Source organism: Palaemon carinicauda, chromosome 8 (genome assembly GCF_036898095.1).
Source record: "Palaemon carinicauda isolate YSFRI2023 chromosome 8, ASM3689809v2, whole genome shotgun sequence".
Classification (NCBI taxonomy): Eukaryota; Metazoa; Arthropoda; class Malacostraca; order Decapoda; family Palaemonidae; genus Palaemon; species Palaemon carinicauda.
In genome coordinates, this window is record NC_090732.1 from 72,710,157 (window position 1) to 72,729,753 (window position 19,597).

Sequence of the window (19,597 nt, forward strand, 5' to 3'; positions counted from 1 at the left end):
ATCCAAGTTAGATGACACGCAATTAGCATAACTATCCAAAACAATAACTAAAATAAAAACAAATTCATTAACAAAATCAGACCAAAATTGAGAAAACGCTAAAGAAAAGAAGAAATATAAGATTAATGAAAAGAAGACTTTGAATAAGGCGCTAATAGATATTTGCTTCAACGACGAAAATGAATTATCAGCAAAAGGCAAAAGAGATGGAGTGATGAAATTGCAGAGGATTTCTACGTGATGCTATACAATAGTAATATAAGTAATAACTTTGCCAATAGAAATAAAGAAACTCCTGATCCGGTACCGAAAGTAGGAGTAGAAGTAAAAAAAAGCCTTTGAAAGGCAGGAAAAGACACAAAGCATTAGATGGCCTAACAAATGATTTAGATGGAGAATATTTTATAGTAGTAAATATCGTTGAGTTTTACACAAAATGTTTGCAAAACTGCTCTACGCCTTCTGCTTGGAAAAACTTTATCATTTATTTCACATAAAAGAAACAAAAGACCTGAAAATTAATACCCAATAAGTTTACTCTCACTAATATATGAAATATTTAAAAAGATCATAATAGGAAAAATGAAAAGAAAGCTAGACTTTAATGAGCCATGAGAGCAGGCAGGTTTTAGAAGCGGATATTTAACAACTGACCATATCCAAGCGAATGGAAGAAGGACAAACCCTAATGTATGGCATTTAAAGACTATGAAAAAGCTTTTGATTCTGTCAAAATTTCAGCAGTAATGAAAGCCCTTCAAAGACAAGGATTAGATGATACTTATGCTAGAACACTTGAAGAAACGGGGAGGACAGAAATCCTAAAACTGCATGAATTTAGTGAGAAATTTCCAATTGGGAAAAATATTAGAAAAGGAAACCCTATCTCTCCTAAATTATTCACAACATGGCTAAGGGTTTTTAGAATCTAGATTGGGAAATTTAGGAATTAACATTAATGGGGAATACCTTAATAACTTAAGATTTGAAGATAACTTAGTTCTATTTATTTAATCATGGAAGGAATTGAAAAATATAATAGAAGATTTCAATGGAGAAAGCAGAAATGTAGGACTTAAAAGGAATATGAGCAAAACTAAGATAATATTCAATGAAAAGGCAGAGAGATAACAAATAAGGACTAAGGAGGAACCTCTAGAGATTAATAATGAATATATATACACAGGACAAACAGTAAGTGTTTCCCCAGTATCAACTTTAGAGCATAAGCTAGTTACAACTCAAAGAGCTATGGAAAGAATAATGATAGTGTTAACACTAAAAGACAGAAAAAGAGCAGCATGGATACGAGAGCAAACAAAAGTAGAGGATGTTCTAACAACATATAAGAAGAAGGAATGGACATGGGCAGGACATATAATGAGAAGGACAGATGATATATGAACATTAATGATAACAGAATGGGCCCATAGGGATTGCAAGCAAAACAGGAGAAGGAAGAGAGGTTAATGGATTCACGAATTAAGAAAATTTGCTGGTATATGTATGTATGCACTCACTCAAACATACGCAAACGCATACATATATATATATATATATATATATATATATATATTGTATATCTATCTATCTATCTATATATCTATCTATCTATCTATCTATCTATCTATATATATATACATATATATATATATAATTATATGCACTTACATGATTATACATATAATACATAAACACACATACATACATACATATATATATATATATATATATATATATATATATATATATATATGATTATGTATATATGCTTATACATAATTATGTATATATATATATATATATATATATATATATATATATATATATTCAAATAAGCCATATATATTTTTGATACATTAATGTCTGGATTCTCTTAACGACCTTGGGATCAAAGCCCCAGGCGGGATCGTTAAGAGAATCCAGACATTAATGTATCAAAAATATATATGGCTTATTTGAATATGAAAAACACGTCTAAATGTGCAAAATTTATCATATATATATATATATATATATATATATATATATATATATGTATGTATATTATATAAAATTATATACATACACTAAATGTATATATATATATATATATATATATATATATATATATATATTTATATATATATATATATATATATATATATATATATATATATATATATATATATATATATATATATATATATATATATATATATATATATATATATATATATATATATATATATATATACTGTATATACATATTCCTTATCCAAACATGGAAATGCATTTTAACAAATTCCTTCTATTCCAGAAATTGCTTTTGAATGATATGTCTTATGAAAAATTAGTTACTAAATTTTTGAAGTTTAATATCTTTTAATTTTCTCTGAAGTAAAAGGTAAAGAAGTAAATTAGAAAAGTAAATTTTCCGCTAAAAGTGGGGGCTTATAGCCCTCAGAGTCCCTTACCCATACGCCAATGTAAAAGGAACATATATTGCAACGAACCACTACACAAAATCAGTTAACTCTCTCTCTCTCTCTCTCTCTCTCTCTCTCTCTCTCTCTCTCTCTCTCTCTCTCTCTCTCTCTCTCTCTTGCATTGTAAGAACCCGCATGAATAACAGGAGAACTAAGGTTTCATATTCTTTATTAATCGGAATAAGAACATAGTCTTATGCTTAGACAACATTTGTTTCATTAGTTAAGAATTAAATATCTAGGCTAAATTGTATAGAAAATAGTGTTGTCAATACACGGACTCCTCTTCTCCATCTCCTCCTCCTCCTCTCCAACTCCTCCTCTTCTCCATCTCCTCCTCTCCATCTCCTCCTCACCATCTCCTCCTCCTCTCCATCTCCTCCTCCTCTCCATCTCCTCCTCCTCACCATCTCCTCCTCCTCTCCATCTCCTCCTCCTCTCAATCTCCTCCTCCTCACCATCTCCTCCTCCTCTCCATCTCCTCCTCTTCTCCATCTCCTCCTCTCCAACTCCCCCTCTCCATCTCCTCCTCCTCACCATCTCCTCCTCCTCTCCATCTCCTCCTCCTCACCACCTCCTCCTCCTCTCCATCTCCTCCTCCTCTCAATCTCCTCCTCCTGTCCACTCGCTTCTCCTTATTTTGGATGTATATTTGTATCGGTCTGGTGTTGTTGAATGTAACGGTTGTAGGATTGAAGGATCTCCAGACATATAATGGTCCTTTGTGGTCCCCTTGGGCCCCTAGGGAATGGCTAAAGCTCAGGTAATTCCTGGGCATGAAAAATATCAATTCAATACATGCGAATCTTTAACAACCTGACCAAAACACTAAGTTTTCAAACTACTTATTCTCTAGATTTTGCAAATTTACTATGTCTTTCAGAGAGAGAGAGAGAGAGAGAGAGAGAGAGAGAGAGAGAGAGAGAGAGAGAGAGAGAGAGAGAGAGAGAGAGAGAGAGAAATAAAAGGCCAAAGAAGAGGTGTGCTTACACTTATTTCGCGTCGTTTTGTAGAACAAGAGAAGAAGGACATTCATTATAATAGGTCTTTTATCACTGAATAAACTCCTCTGCCTCAGCTTGCAAAGTAAATTAACCTAATGTGAGAGGGTTCTGTATGTATGTATGTATGTATGTATGTATGTATGTGTGATGATTCTGTCTGACATATGTATGTATGTATGTATGTTAACACAAAACAAATATCTGACATTCAAAAATGTGGATCAAATGGTGATCTCTCTCTCTCTCTCTCTCTCTCTCTCTCTCTCTCTCTCTCTCTCTCTCTCTCTCTCTCTCTCTCTCTCTCTCTCCTACAAGACGTTATTATGGAAGTGGGTCTAAACGAGTGTGGTAAAATTTAATAAGATTTTTGTATACACGTGAAAGTACCAATATGTAAATAGTCAAAATTTGTCTGAAGACAAAGACCTGTATATGAAAGTATGTATGATTTCAATGCATATATTGCATATTTTACTTACTTTACATTAAGGATTTCTTTTCTGGTCCTATTACGTAGGAAAACTTGACTCTCCACAGGACCTAAAAAAATCAGTTTATCGTAAACATTCTAAGAATGTTTACGATTTTGCATATCACTCTACAACTGCCATTTATTGTCGAATCCACATTATCGAAACACTGAAGAGAACAAGAATGTCTTCAGTTTCTTTCCAGAACTGGATATTTCTTATCTATCAATTCTCGAATCTGTTTGTTTTATAACAGACTGAATATTTAGATAGGCGCTATATATGAAATCCTTGGAATCCAAGGTCCCCTTTATCTGATAATCTCTTCATTTCCAAATTGCAAACTTTGCAATTTCTTCAATTCACTGTTTGATCATCAGGTTCGTTTAACTTAGTACAATTTATACATTTCACTTTACCATCAGTCTTTTTCAAGAAGTTCATAACTTTATCACTATTATCATGAATAGACTTTCGAACTTCTGGGTCACATTTCAACAAGACCAATAAGTTGCCTTCCCTTATTGAATAAAATTTTTGAAAAATTATTGTACAATCGACTCTACTCTTTCTTTATTAGATGTAATATTTTTTCTACCTGTCAGTATGGCTTTCTGCGTGGCGTTAGTACAAGTGATGCTGTAAATGACCTCCTTGAAAATATCTACAATGCGATGAATAAAAATGAATACCTTGGTGCGGTCTTTTTAGATTTGAGTAAAGCCTTTGACACAGTGTCTCATGATGTGCTGCTTAAAAAGCTCGAACATTATGGAATACGTGGAAATACGTTACTCTTACTAAAATCCTACTTAATGAGTCGAAAACAATTTGTGACTCTCGATGGCCATCTCTCAGAGGTTATGGATGTCAAAATAGGTGTTCCCCAGGGATCAGTCCTAGGCCCGTTATTTTTCCTCGCCTATATCAATGATCTACCTCGGTCAGTAGGTAGGTTAAGCTCCATACTCTTTGCCGATGACACTACGCTTCATTTTAGACATAAAAATATCTACTCCCTCTGTGATACACTAACTGCTGATTTAACTCATGTAAAAAACTGGCTACTAGCAAATAAGTTAACCTTAAATGAAAGAAAGACATACTTCATAATCTTTTCTCTACGTAGAGTTCCGGATAACATAAGGGTTGCTATAGGAAATCACACTCTGGATCAGAAGTCCAGTGGTAAATTTTTAGGGATAATTCTTGATAATAAACTAACTTTCTGTGAGCATGTAAATATGACGGTTAATAAAATTGCCAAAGTAATGGGTATCATATATAGATTAAAAGAGTATTTCCCCTTATATATTATAAAACAATTGTATCACTCGTAAGTATCTCCTCACCTAAATTACTGCAATACGGCGTGGGGGAGTAGTAGTAGAAATGTCTTGCAACCATTAATTGTAATTCAAAAAAGACTGGTAAGAATCATAAGCTCCAGTGATTACTTAGCTCATACATCGCCACTCTTCCGGTCTCTCTCGATATTGAAGCTGGAAGACACTTATAAGCTCTCCTTAATGAATATGATGTTCCAAACACTTATTTTGAACAAATTTCCAGATTTAAGACGAAAAATAGTTCAGGAACAATCAGTTCATCCATATGGAACAAGAAATTCAAACTTAACTCTTCCTTTCATACGTATTAATAGATGCGAGCAATCGTATCTATACCAAGGTATTAAACTTTGGAATACTCTGCCCGCTTATCTAAATGCACTGCTTAGCGTTCGATCTTTTAAGAAATCATATACAAATCTCCTGTTATCTGGGTATTAAGCTTTATTCATAAATATTTATACTTGCCTACCTAACCACAACGCAAGTATGTTTCATTGTTTAGGATATTTTTTATTTGTAAAACTCATTCTTTTACTGAGTTTTTTGCTTAATATCTACAATTTTTCAATGCATATACCATTAGCTTTCATATACAATCCTTCTTTATCATATAAATATGCATTTCCATTTGTTTTTAGGCTAAGAATCTCATTTATATGTATCTACTTGTATACATATGATTATGCATATGTATGCGTTCATTTTGTATATCTATATCCATATTTACTTTGTTTTTTATTTTTACTTAATTGATGATATTATTTTAGTTGTATTATAGCCCGAAGAGCTCTGCTCCACATGGGCTTGGACTGAGTCTTTTTTTTTCCTTTTTGTAAATGTTTGTATTTAAATATTTTTGTCCAATTATTATTATTATTATTATTATTATTATTATTATTATTATTATTATTAAGAATGGGGCCATAGAAATTGCAAAATAAGCAGGGGAAGGAAGAGAGGATAATGGATTCACGAATTAAGAAAATTTGCTATATATATATATATATATATATATATATATATATATATATATATATATATATATATATATATATATATATATATATATTCCTTATCCTAACATGGAAATGCCGGTTAACAAATTCCTTCTATTCCAGAAATTGCTTTTGAATGATAATTCTTATGAAAAATTAGTTTTATATATTTTAATTTTCTCTGAAGTAAAAGGTAGAAAAGTAAATTTTCGGCTATAGCCCCCCAAAACCCCCTACTCCTACGCCAATGTAAAAGGAACATACATTGCAACTAACCACTACACAAAATCAATTAACCTAAGTGTAAGGAAGGGAAATACGGAAGAGACGTTTTTGGCTACTCTCTCTCTCTCTCTCTCTCTCTCTCTCTCTCTCTCTCTCTCTCTCTCTCTCTCTCTCTCTCTCTCTCTCTCTCATGTGACTCCGAAAAACGATCTTATGTTTGTAGAATATTTGAATGTAGAGATACATAGGAACTAATATGCATTTGGTATATTTCTGTCCTTTGGTTAAGAATTTGTTGTCCTGGGTATTCGAATTGCTTAGAAAAGTTGTTGGAAACTAATAACAGGTTAAGGATTATAAAACTAGATTTTGAAGCTAACCCAAAAAGAGATGAAAATATAACAATGGTAATAATAGCAGATTTTATTTCAAGTATCTGGATGGCAAGACAATTGGGAACAAGTGCTGAACAGAAAATTATTAAGAGTATAAAGAATAAACTGTTATATACATTTAATGTCAATATTATTGAATATAAGAATCATGTTAAAAATATTTTCACAAATCAGTATGTTTCTAACTTAAAAACATATTTAGAAAAATAATAAAACAAAAAAGTAATTTTATCATATTATAATAGATGTTATAATGTATATACAAAAATATAAAATATAATTTGTTAAGGAATATTTCTTTATAAAAGAAAAAAATGAATGTTAAGAAAATGTAATTGTATTTTCATAATAAAAGATAAAAAAAATGTGCAGTCTCTCCTTAGTAAGATATGTGAAATTGAATTAATGCTCATAAAGAGAAATATTGATATATTATGTTTAACCGAGACTTGGTTAACCCCGAATATTGTCGACTCACTCATTGAATTTCCTAATTATGCAATATATAGATGTGACAAAGGAAGAGGTGGAGGTTATTGTATTTATGTAAAAAACAATCTTTCTGTTAATATTTGTAATTTTAATGTTCAAAGAGTAGAGGGAGTAGAAGAGGTTTGGCTCTCTGTACAATCTCGTAAGCTACCTTCTGTTATCATTGGTTGCTTGTATAGACATCCGCATGCTTCAAATGATACTTTTAACTATGTTTTGGAATGTTTGAGAATGATTTCTCTAAAGAATAAATCAATTTATGTAATAGGTGATCTAAATAATGATTTGATGTTAGGTTCAGCAAAGATACATAATATTTCAAGAGTCACCAAATTAAATCAAATGATTAATAAACCTACTAGAGTTAGCCCCATCTCATCCACACTACTAGACGTGTTAATAACAAACAAGCAGGAAAGTGTCATTAAAATCGAGGTAAATCTAAGTATTGTAGCTGACCATGAACATATTTCATTTGTCAAAGATATTAAGAAGCCAAAGCGTAAACCAGTCACGGTAACCTCTAGGTGTTTAAAATATTATTCTGCAGATTTTTTTGTGCAATACATTGCTAGACCAGAAAATAATTTTAGATAAAATCATGCATACTGATGACACAGATATTCAAACAGGAATTTTCAATAAAGTATATAATAGTGCCTTAGATAAATGTGCCCCAATAACCACGAAGGAAATAAGGAGACCCAGTGCACCTTGGATAGACAATGATCTCAAAAACAGTATGATTGAAAGGGACAAATTGCAAGAAAGGCTTAAACAGAATAGACATGATGAAAATCTGAACAATTCGTATAAGGAATTGAAAAAACTCATCAATTCGAAGATGCGTACTGCCAAAGCTTATTATAACAAAGAAAAGATCAAGAAAAGTAAATCTCGCAGAGAAACATGGAAAATTATGAATAATATTGTATCTACTAAAACAAATAAAAAGATTGAATACGACAACCCAAAAGCTAGAGCAGATCAATTTAACCAATACTTTGCTAATGTAGGAAAAATAACTTATGATAAAACGCAGGAAATTCTACAAAAGTACGAAAATGAAGATATTAGAAACACTCAAAATAACTTTGGCAATAATGTAAGATTGTTTAGACCGCAACCAGTTACAGTAGAAACAATAATATTAACAGTTAAGAGTTTGAATAATAGTAATGCTTACGGAACGGATGGTATTCCTACTAGTTTTCTAAAAGATTCCCTTACAGTTATTGCATATTATATCACGGTTATCATAAATACATCGATTGTAACTGGGAAATATCCTTCTATTTGGAAACAACCCCTTGTAGACCCTCTTCACAAGAAAGGAGACAAGGACGACCCTGGTATTTATAGACCTGTTTCTATCCTTCCAGTAATATCGAAAGTAATAGAAAAGATTTATGTAATCAGTTAATGGAACATCTAGAAAAAAATAATTTGATTTCTAATACTCAGCATGGATTCCGTAAAGGTTTATCAACAGAAAAAGCTTTGATGAAATTAACAGATGAAATTTATAAAAATATTGATAGAAAAAAAGTTTCCATATTAATTTTATATGACCTATCAAAGGCATTTGATAGTGTCAACCATGATGAATTGTATAAATCTCTTAAGGAACATTACATTGATGCGTTCTGGTTTCAGGATTACTTGAAGGATAGAAGTCAGGTAGTTAGATTAGGAGACGTAAATTCTTGCATTGAAAAGGTTGAATTTTGAGTCCCACAAGGATCTGTCCTAGGTCCAATTCTATTTTTAGTCTACGTTAATGACATGATTAAATACATAGAAAACTGCCTGCTAATTCAATATGCTGATGACAGACAAGTTCTTTTGACTGATCAAATAGAAAATTTAGATGGCTTGATTAAAAGGGCTGAACTAATATTGCTCAAAATTAAGAAATATTCTCTAAGAAAAGGGCTATTATTAAATGCCACTAAAACACAGTGCATGTTTGTGGGTAGCTCACAGTATATTAGCAAAATTCCAGATGGCATTAAAATAAAATGCGATGGTGATGAAGTAAAGATAAGTCAACATGTAAAAAATCTAGGTCTACACATGGACAGGTACATGACATTCAGTACTCACATTGACGAGCTGAGTAGAAACGTTAGTGGCATTCTAATGAATCTAAGTAGAGTAAAAGATTACTTTGATGATACTACTCGAGCTTTGATTGTGGAAAGTCTGGTCTTGAGTGTAATAAACTACTGTATTAAGATATGGGGGTCAACTAATGATATGCACATGGAAAAAGCTCAAAAAATCCAAAACTTTGCAGGTAGAGTAGCCATTATTGGGGTAAAAAAACACGATCACATCACCCCAACCCTCCAGCAATTAAAGTGGATAAAATTAAAAGAAAAGTGCATGTACGATGTTTGTGTTTTTGTTTTTAAAAGCTTGAGAAAAGAATATCCCAACTGGCTATACACATTTCCTACAGTTGGTAATTGTAGTAATGCATTAACCAGACAGAATGAAAATCTATATGTAGACAGCTATCGAACGGATTTGGGTTCACGCTCAATGGCAATAAGGGGCCCAGCTTGCTGGAACAAACTACCTCTGGAAATAAGAAAATTTATAAATGTTAGTTCTGATTTATTCAAAAAGAAACTTAAGCAATATTTTTTTTTAATTTTACTTGAATTTATATATATCCTAGATTTTTACAATCCAATTATTGTGATTTTTATGTAAATAATTTATATTGTTATGTAACAGAATAACCATTTTATAATGGAATAAAGGTTTTTGACTTTGACTTTGACTTTGGTCTTCTCATACACACAATTTGAAGCGGACGTAGTAGGAGCTAGGGACAGTGTCTCGCTTGAAAATTATTGTCTTCTTAAATCAGTTACAAGGAGCTCAGATGAGTTTTCCAATACTAGAAACCTAAGTTCCTGAGCACAAAAGAATACTATATTGTCTGGAGGCAACTGTTGGGTCTTGAATATTCGCCTGCAGACCACGAATATTGCAATACAGTAGACTACCCTAACGAAAATTAGGATGTGCTGTTCCGGATTTCACTCAATGTCTCCAGACAGGATAAGAACTAATGGCAATAAAACAAAAAGATTCATTATGCTTAAAAACTAAATTAACAATAAAGGGACTTTGACATAGGAAAAATCTATTTTTGGGTGAGATAGCCATGTTGTCCTGATGGAAGTTCCTTCTGGCAGCTTCTACAGTACAATATTTCTGTGATTGATATCACAAGAGAATTACCATCAGGTATCACGGGTTCCAACCCCCGAAAAGGACATTATGAAGATATCGTGTATAATCAGGGACATATCCGAAGATAACCATAGATATCTGCACCCCAAACAGACCTTACCTAGTCTAATCCACTAAGGGGAAGGATAAGTATGGACCCATTACCCACTAAGGGGAAGGATAGGTATGGAGCCATTACACATCCTATCACCTTCCAGTGCCCCTATACGTTCCTGCTTCTCATTCCTCGTCGCAGCTGAGCTACAGTGAAATAGAAGCCTCCAACGAGCAAAGGGGCGGGGGAAAGTAGGACGTAATGGGTGGGCCATCAGGACGGCATGGCTATCTCACTCAATAATATATTTTTGCTATGTCAATGTCCCTTTTTTGGGCTCGAGCCATATCGTCCTAATGGAAATGTACCAGAGAATTGTTTATACTCAGTGTGAGGCTCCTCCATGGAAAAAAAAAACCTGCCATAAATGGGGGCTCACCACTTTTATGATGAAGTATAATCATATATTTTTACTTCAAAAAGAATCCAAAATTAACTCAATTCAGTAAATATGGTAGTTTTAAGGGGAAGGATCTGTGACCCTATATCCACCATCCCTTTGGTGAAGAACACTCCCTGTAGCAGTTGTGAAGAACACATTTTGCCAATATCATGAGTGTAGTGAGTAATCATTGAAGAACTAATACCCATCTTTAAATAGATTCTTAATTCGCAGTGTTGGTAGAAATTGACTATAGTATGCTAAGTTTAATTCTACTAGGAATTAAGTTTAGCGATAAAATCTTCCAACATTATATCAATTTCATTAGACCATCTATTTGAGCAAATTTTATTACAGTATATATGAACAGCATTGTGATCTACCAGTGTACTGCAAAATATATTCCCAATAAAATTCTTTACCTAAATAATCATGAGGGGAGACAAGATGATATATCCCCAAACTCCTTAAGAAGATTTTATGAATATTGCTGCTACATGGCTAAATGCAAAATACAGTGTCAAACACAGCCAAAGAAACTAAATTATATTAAACTCTGTCCTAGAATAGTAATGTATGCTTGCATAGGTACACTTATAAAATTCAGAGAAACTAAATTGAATCCTGAATTTTAAAATATCTGAAATTGTATAATGTATATCATGAAGCAAAAATCAACAGTTTACTTATGAAAGTCGTTGCAGCAGGTTTCATAACATTACCTGGTGCCACCACAAAATGACGAACTTCATGCAGTTGCTTCCTATAATGCTTGAAGAACACCCTAGTGGACTTCCAACCAGTAAAAGCTTGTAAAGCCTCGAATGACATATACTAAGAGGAGTTCATAGATGATTCCACTTTCTTATGGTCATGACCAAATTGCATGCTAGCGGGGTCTGCTTTTCAAAGGAAATAAACCAATATTGCTCTCAGTTGTTTCAAAGACAACTTTGATCCGACCGTCTCACCTTTTAACCTTCTTTATCCTATCCAGATATCTTTAAACACTGTACTAGACACGGGGTGAAATAACTTTCAAGAGGAACTATTTTTCATGGTCCTCAATGTTTAGATGGTAGCTCATTCTTAGCCAAAAAGGTAAGATCAGAGTATAAATTAACTTAACCATTGTCTGTAAACTCTATGTGACCCTCATCTCTAGAAAGACCATAATTTAATTATTCAGAGCACCAGAAACCATAGTGATTAGAAAAACTGCTCTTTGAGATAAAACTCGGAAAGACAATGTTTGATCGTCAATTTCCGAAGCTAGTTATAAACCTTCATCCAATAACAAGGAGATCAGCCTCGGTGGAACTGCTGGTCTCAACCTGGCGCAAACTTTCGGAATCTTGGTGAAGAGGACAGAGTTTAAATCTCTGTCAAAAGCATATAAAATGGGGCCAGCTAGGGCCGACTTGCATTGCGCAATCATGGAGGATGCTAAATCTTTTGCATGTAAGTTAATCAGACAGCCTATACAAAAATCTATGGATTTAGAAGATAGATTTGTATCTTTCACACATCGAACCCAATTCTTCCACGAAGTTTCATACCGATTACAAGTAATGGAAGTTTTATAATTTTCCACAAATGCCAATTTGTCCCACTGAATTTGAAATCTTTTTTCCCAGGGCTAATGAGAAAAAAATCATGGGATGAAGGGCATTCGTTTATTCGGATGGAGCAAAGACAGTTTTCCTCTGTACATCTTGAGACAGGCTCGGGCTGGGTAGAGGTATCTTCCTTGAGTTCATCATGTCCCCCAGTTGCTCTTTGGCCAAAGAGGAGCAACTAGGGCTACTGTCCACCTGAACGATCAGAAGTCGTCTAACACCTTCAAGAGAAGACTGAAGGGTGGGAATACATTAATCTTCTCCAAATGATTCCAATTCATGATTAACACATCCATGCCCATCACCTCCAGATCTACATATGGTGCCACTGTTATGTATTATTGTAATAAAGTACTGTATTATTTCAAGTGTTACAGGTATTGCGCAACATTGCATCATATTGCATGAATAAAACATGTTATGCCTTGTATATAAGTGAAATGATTTTCTTTTTATATTAGATTCAAACATTTGTTAATTACCTTAAAGATAGGATGTGATTCTTTATAGTTTTGAACTGGAGTAGGATTTAAGTTTTTGAGAGCAATGCTCTTTTGTTGTTTAGCAATGTTTTGGTTTTGTCAGATTGTGTATGACGCTCCACACACACACTTAGGAGTTGGCTGTCATAGAGCAATGTAGTCACAAGATTTATTAAAGTGTATTTTAAGAATACCAACGTATCATTAAATCCAGCCAAGAAAAATTGACGACCACAAATAGGATCAGCTGAGAAATAATCACTAACAATTTTTCATCTATTGCAGGTAACAATATGTTTGTTATGTAGACATCCTATCATCATATTAATTTGCGACAAGCAGAAGGACGAACACACGCAGAAGAAACATTAAAGCTTTTGTAGATTGATGGCCAGGACAAGAGAAGGAGCTTTTGTAGATCGATGGACAAGAAGAGAAAAAGCCCAATGAAGATTTTCCAAACAGCAGAACGGAGGAATTTCATCATAGCAAGCAAACAAAAAATAAAGTGAAATTCAATGTTAGGTAGGATACAAAAAAGGTAGGATACAAAGAGTCTTCAGAACAGTAACCTATTGTAGGTAATAAGATAAGAATTAAAATGCCCTTTGACATTGAACATCCTGAACGATTTAGCATTACAGCTGAGCCCAATTTTGTTGCAACACAATGGCAAAAGTGGTGTGAGGAATTTAAGATTTATTTAGAAGCATTAGGGAATATAAAGGATGCCCAAAAGAAGGCATTATCACTTCATACAACAGGTAGGGAAGTTCGGGAAGTGTTTAGGACATTGCAGCCTACAGATGACACAAGTGAAGCTGCAATATTTTTGGGTGAGATGGCCATGTCGTCCTGATGGAAGGTTCCTTCAGTAGCTTCCTTTGGATATATATGACTGCCATAAATATTCCCAGATAATTAAACTAAAGGTTTTCACAGAATTCTAACTTCTGGCGCGAGTACCCTAAAGGTTTCCCTCTAGGAAATCGTATATCAACAGGGGACGCATGCATTAACACGCCACATGGCTATCTGCACCCCACCTAGCGTTTACGCTTCGAGGGGGAAAGGTGGCGAGGTAACTGAGGAGCCGTTCCAAAGTTACTCTTCCTTCGTTACTGTTACGGTACTCGCAACATAAACAAACCGTCCGCCATACTGTGTGACGTCACGTCCGTCCTCATTCCGAATTCTAGCTTCAAACCAGCCTCCGCGATACAGAATAGCAGGAAGGGGCCAGGCAGGCTGAACTGGAACAGTTGGGTGGGTCCATCAGGACGACATGGCCATCTCACCCAAAAATAGATTTTTCGCTTCGCTCAAAATCCGTTTTTTGGGCTCAAGCCATGTCGTCCTGATGGAAGTGTACTAGAGAATTAATGTATCGTGTTGTCCTCCGCCAAAGTTTGAAGTTCTTCGAAGATAGACATTAACCTGTTAAGCGTCACCTATGTGATAAACCGTTCACCACGATCTACTCGGTACCGCCTTCAACTGCATATTCCGTTCATGACTTTAATTGCCTTTTTCAAGCCGTCAGTCTCGTGATATTACGTTTACTCGTATAGTAAGTATAGGATCACAACTTGGCAACACTCTCAGCATATGGGGGCTGTAAATAGAAACTTATATGATGTCTGGCAACTATTTTTCTGAAGGTAGCTTGCTGTTAGAAAACTGGTTTCCTACAAGTGCGCTTCGGGCGTTCATGCGGAAGTGGTTGTTTGTTGTTCCTTTTGTAATGAACGGTCTAAAGAGGAAGGTTATTTCTTTGGATGAAATAAATGATATTCTTGTTGAGGAATTTAATCATGATAACCTGTTTGATAATGAGAGCACTAGTTCTGAATCCTCCAGTGATGAATATATTGAAGAAACAAAGTTTTCTTTCGATGCCGAAAGCAAAAATGACTACTCATTACCGAATGACTGGACAACGAGATTTCACAAAACTATATAGGAAAGGAAACGCAGAGAGAGAGAGAGAGAGAGAGAGAGAGAGAGAGAGAGAGAGAGAGAGAGAGAGAATAAAGTGGATAAATAATGTACAAATTTATGACGAACATATTTGAAAACTATACAGGAAACGATATGGAGAGAGAGAGAGAGAGAGAGAGAGAGAGAGAGAGAGAGAGAGAGAGAGAGAGAGAGAGAGAGAGAGAAAGGGGGGGGGGAGAGACTTAACCCTTTGCTTTTGTTGCTTATCCAGGCGTAAGATTTACTATTGAAGATAAAAAGAACCCATTAGAATATTCAGTATTATGTAGCCATTTGAAATGAAATAATAGTAATATTAATTGTTTTTTTTACTCTACCATTTAATTAATATCCCTACTTTTAACTATAAATACGAATTATAAGCATAAAGAAATGATATTAACTTTGGAAAATTATCATTAGTGAAATGACCGCTCAGGGCAAAAAAAGCGTGACGGTACATTAGCGGCAACCTGGTCCAGGGGGGACGCTTAACAGGTTATAAGACTCTCCACTGGCCATAGAGAGACATCTTCCTTCAGGGGGTAGATTCTCCAAGGGCCCCATCTTTTGGTGGGAAGTTCATTTTTAGCGAGAAACGTGGGGTCAGGGAAGAAGGTAAGTTCCCCGTGTCGGCGAAATGTATCTGGCCCTCTTCTCTTGATAATGCCACTATTTCACTGACTCGGGCTCCCAAGGCGAGAGCAAAAAGGAAGATCACTTTTTGAGTCAAGTCTTTCAGAGGGCAAGATTTGTTGTCCAAGCTAGAGGCAAAATGGAGCACCTTATCCAGGGACCAGGTGATGGGTCTCGGTGGAGGTGCTGGACGGAGTCTAACACACACCTTCGGAAGTTTATTGAAGATTTCGCTGGATAAATCTATTTTGAAGGCGTACAGAAGTGGTCTAGTCAAGGCCGATTTGCAGGTGGAAATCATATTGGCTGCTAAGCCTTGTCCATGAAGGTGAATAAAGAAGGACATGCAAAAATCTATGGAGATTTCCGTAGGTTTTTTGTCTTGAAGAAGGATACCCGCTTCTTCCAGGATGATTCATATTGCCTTCTGGTAGACATTGTTTTGTATTCCTCTAGGAAGTCTAAACTTTTCTTTGAGATCCCAAATCTTTTCTTCATGGCTAGGGAGAGAAAATCATGAGTTGAAGGTCCTTGACTTTCTTTGATGAAGCGAAGACAGTTGACTTCTGCACCTATTGGGAGAGAACTGGGCCCGGCAGGGGGATCAGCTTGGGCTGTAGCTCCAGGACTAGGGGGATCCAGTTGCTCCGGGGCCACTTGGGAGCCACTAGGGCTGCTGTCCCTTTGAAGGTTTTCAGTTTGGAGAGGACTTTCAGCAGAAGGTTGGGTGGAGGGAACAGGTAAATCTTGGACCATCTGTTCCAGTCCAGGGACATGGCGTCCACTCACTGCTTCCGCATTGGGGTCCTCGTAACGGGCCACATATCGAGGAAGTTGCTTGTTGTCGCTCGTCGCGAATAGGTCGATCTGTAGTTCCGGGACTTGACGAGAGATGAAGGAGAATGATCTTGCGTCTAGGGACCATTCCAACTCTATGGGGCTTGTCCTTGATAGAGCGTCCGCCGTCACGTTGTGGAATCCTTGTAGGTGAACTACAGACAGATGCCACTTCTTCCTGTCCGCCAGGCGGAAGATGGGTAATAGCACCTGATTTATGTGGGGCGATCTCGGGCTCTGACGATTGAGACATCTGACTACTACCGAGCTGTCCAGAGTTAGACGGATGTGTATGGAGGGACGCGGGGATAATTACTTCAGGGTGAGAAGAACCGCCATGGCCTCCAAGATGTTGATGTGAAACGTCTTGAATAGGGGAGACCATGTTCCTTGAACTTGCCGTTGATGGGAGTGACCCCCCCAGTCCTCCAGAGAAGTGTCCGTGTGGATGTTGAGCGATGGAGGCGGAGGTGGGAGACGGATGCTTGTGACCACGGGCTTAGAAGGGAGCGAAGCCTGTTCGGTAGGGGTCTCTCAAGATCTCTTCGAGCGACGGATGCGTTTCGTCTCCAGACTCCTGAGGCATCCTTTAGCTGTGCTCGTAGCACTGGGTTTGTCACTGAGGTGAACTGTAGGGAGCCGAGAACTTGCTCCCCCTGTCGTCTTGAGATCCGTTTGGATTTGAGAAGTCTTCTGACAGACCCTGCTATTTCTTTCCTTTTCTTCAGTGGGATGGAAAGGCAGTGTGACTGAAGATCCCGATGGATTCCTAACCATTGGAACTTCTGAGCTGGAGCGAGGCGAGACTTCTTGGTGTTTATTTTGAAACCCAGATGTTCCAGGAACTGGGTCACTTTGATGCAAGCTCTCAAACATTCTTCTGGCGAAGTTGACCAGACCAGCCAGTCGTCGAGGTAGGCCATCACTTGGACGCCCTGCAGGCGTAGCTGGTGGACGATTGTGTCTGCTAGCTTGGTGAAGATTCTCGGAGCCACGTTGAGCCCGAAGGGCATGGCTCTGAAAGCGTAGCTTCTTCGTTGGAGCCGGAATCCTAGGTAGGAGGAAGAGTGGTGGTTCATTGGGATGTGCCAGTAGGCATCCGCCAGGTCTATTGAAACCGTGTAGGCCTTGTGAGGCAGTAAAGCTCTTATTTGTTGAAGAGTCAGCATCTTGAATTTGGTGTTCGCAATGAACTTGTTGAGGGGGGACAAGTCGAGAATGACTCTGAGTTTGTCCGAGTCTTTCTTGGGAACACAAAACAGTCTTCTGTGGAACATGGTGGACTTTACCCTCTTGATCACCTTCTTGTTCAAGAGTTCTAGGACATATTCTTCCAAGAGGGGCATTGATGGCTGGAAGAATTGGTAGAAGGTTGGAAGTGGTTGTGTCCAGCTCCAACCCAGTCCCTTCTTGATGATGCTGTGTGCCCAAAGATCGAAGGTCCAGCGATCCTGAAAGCACTTCATTGCTTCTGGTTTCCCGAGGGTTTGCCACCTCGGCCGGTAGCTCCCCTTCCTCCTCTGCCCCTGGAGGGAAGGCGAGAGGAGTCTCTGCCGGAACCTCTACCTCTGTGACGAAAGGTAGAGGACTGTCGTTTGTAGGCAGGGGTGAAGACCGGTGATTGTGACACTACCGGGTGGGGGACCAACTGAAAGGTCTGTTGCGGCTGTGCGACCACTTGGGGAGTAGCGGGAGCCGGAAACTGGCGTTTTTATTGACGCTGCTGGGGTCTAGGTTTGGAGGATTTCCTCTTAGGCTGAGAGCCTTCTTCCTGAGAGGATTTCCTCTTGCGGGACATGCCCTACTTTTTAAGAAGGTTCCGGTTCTCAGAAGCGGCTTTGTCAACGATCTCTTTCACCAGAGCAGATGGAAAGAGATGTTTACCCCAGATGTGGAGGAGATTAGCTTCCGGGGTTCGTGTTTTACTGCCGCATTGGCAAACACGAATTCTCTGCAGGTTCTTCGGGCCCTGACGAAGCTGCATAAACCCTTCATCACAGTCACTAGGTAGGTCTTCGCGAGAACCATATATAGATCTGGGACTCTAACGTCCCCGGCAATGACCTCGAGCTGAATTTGGTGAGACAGGGAGGCAGCTAGTCTCTCCTTGGTCTCCTGCTCCCGACGGAGAAGGTGGTCGTTCAGCTTCGGAAGATCTTCGTTGAACTGACGTCCAGCCACGTCAGGTTCCAGTTTCCCGACCGTGAAGGTAAACTGGATGTCTTTCCAGAATCTGTCGTCGGGGGGAAGGGCGAGGGAGAGAGGCCTACAGTCCTCCAGGGTAGGGCAGGGCTTTCCATCCTCCACCATCTTCATGACCGCATGGAAGGCCTTTTCTACGAAGGGAAAGGTCACAGAAGAGGGAGCAAGAAAGGACGGGTGCTTCTTACTCAGTGCCGGCATTTTCGAGTTTGTGAAACCGCGACTCTTAAGGCACTCTGCCAGCATGACTTGAGCTTTTGAGTGATCGAACACGATCACCTCTTTGGGCTCAGTCTCCCCTTGGAGGCCAGTTCGGACCTGAGTCGGATGTAACAGTCTGGGTAAGCCTCAAAGTTAGGGAAGAATTCCACTTCTTCCAAAAGGATGGACCCTAACTTGTTGTTGATGAAGATCTTTCCAGTCGTAATGGACATATGCTCGGCGTACCTCCAGGGGATAGACTCCGAGCAGGAGGGAAGGTCTTTAACCGAGATCTTCTTCGGTTGCTTCCATCCCATCAAACGACTTGTGATCTCCGCTGAATGCTTATTAAGCTTCTCGTCCATCAATTCCACCAATACCCGGATGGCATCTTCGGTGGCGGGTAGCAGGGGCTGTGAGGCGGCGGTGGTGGAAGGGACTGGCTCCTCGACCACTACAGGGGCTGCCGAAGGTGGTGGGGCGACTTCGCCCT